Below are 1,503 nucleotides of genomic sequence, written 5' to 3' on the forward strand. Positions count from 1 at the left end.
TTCTTTTTGTATCCTCATAATGTGCTATCACTTCATCCGTAAAAATAGCCCAAGTGACAATTTTTTTACAAAAGCAAAGCCATCGATACCATATAAACTGATTTGGTTCCAAATATAAAGTTGCAATGCATACCTTTTGTGTGTTTTGCACATTATGGAGATTGAAAAATTGCTCCATCTGTAGTATCCATGTTCCGGGATCCTTTCCATCAAACTTCCTCATATCGATCTTTGGAACATGGTGGTTCTTCGATCCAACTATAGAGTCTATGAAATCATGATTAACATTTATTTTTGTTCTCATCATGAGTTTCCTTTACTACCCTTTTGCCATTAGTAAGCATTTCTTGTAGAAACTTTGTCAAATATGTCTTCAAATCATCCATCTTAGTTTCCATGCCATCCATCCTAACTTCCACACCGTCCATCTTAGCTTCCATGTCATTCATATTAGCTTCAACACCTTTCTTTAAACCATCCATATTAGCTTCCATGCCTTTCTTTAAACCATCCATCTTAGCTTCTACGTCTTTCTTTAAACAATCCATATTATTTTCTGTTACTTTTTGTGCGAGTAAAATTTGTTGCACTTGGTCTCGTAATTTTAATATATCATGTTGCATTTATTACTCTTCTTCATGAGTCATGCTAGAGCTTTCAGGTTGCTTACTAGGTGTTTCCATTTTCTTTCTCCAGGGCATCAATTACTGATAATAATGCCTCACTATTCCCTTTGAATTCCTTCAAACTAATTTTTCAAACCAAGCTTATGCAAAAATTAAAAAAAAAACTACACACCTTTTTTCACTTTGTAGGAGCTTGATATTTAATCTGATGTATCTCTGTAATTTTGGATCTCCCAGGCCTGAAATTGCTTCCTGTAGTAACCCTCTGAGTAATATTTCTAACCCCGCAAGTCTGATCAAGATTGGATTCTCCAATGAAGAGTTATGCCAAATCTCCCACGATGACCTGAGTATAGAATTGTTCAGTAGAGCGAACTTGTACGACGTGCCGCGGGTAACTATTTCAACCTTAATGGTACCCAAAAACCTATAGTCCATCCTCTTTCTATAACTTCTTACAAAAATTCAATCTGATGCTTAGAGAGAAAGTTATGACGATTTTCCCAAGGTGACCTATTTGGAATGTAATTCGGGGGTCTGCAAAACCATAACTTCATCAGATTACATCTCCGAAAATATAGTGAGACAAGATCTGAAATTTGGAGCTAAGGTTCAGACTGATTTCTTCTCAAATGGGTTTTTTTGTTAGCTTCTAAAACTTCATAGAGAAAGCGTTATAGCGAACATTCCACAATGGTCTATTTTAGATGAAATTCTGGAGCTTGCAAAAACGCTAACTTCCTCAGATCATATCTCTGAAAAATAGCGAGACAACATATGAAATTTGGACGCGAGGTTCAGCATGATTGCATCTCAAATGGGTTTTTTTTCTCGCTTCTGAAATGTCACAGAAAAAAAGTTATAGCGAAAATTCCAC

The sequence above is a fragment of the Pinus tabuliformis genome, chromosome 3_2 (genome assembly GCF_031772625.1).
Source record: "Pinus tabuliformis cultivar Carrire ecotype Pingquan chromosome 3_2, CPIR1, whole genome shotgun sequence".
Lineage (NCBI taxonomy): Eukaryota > Viridiplantae > Streptophyta > Pinopsida > Pinales > Pinaceae > Pinus > Pinus tabuliformis.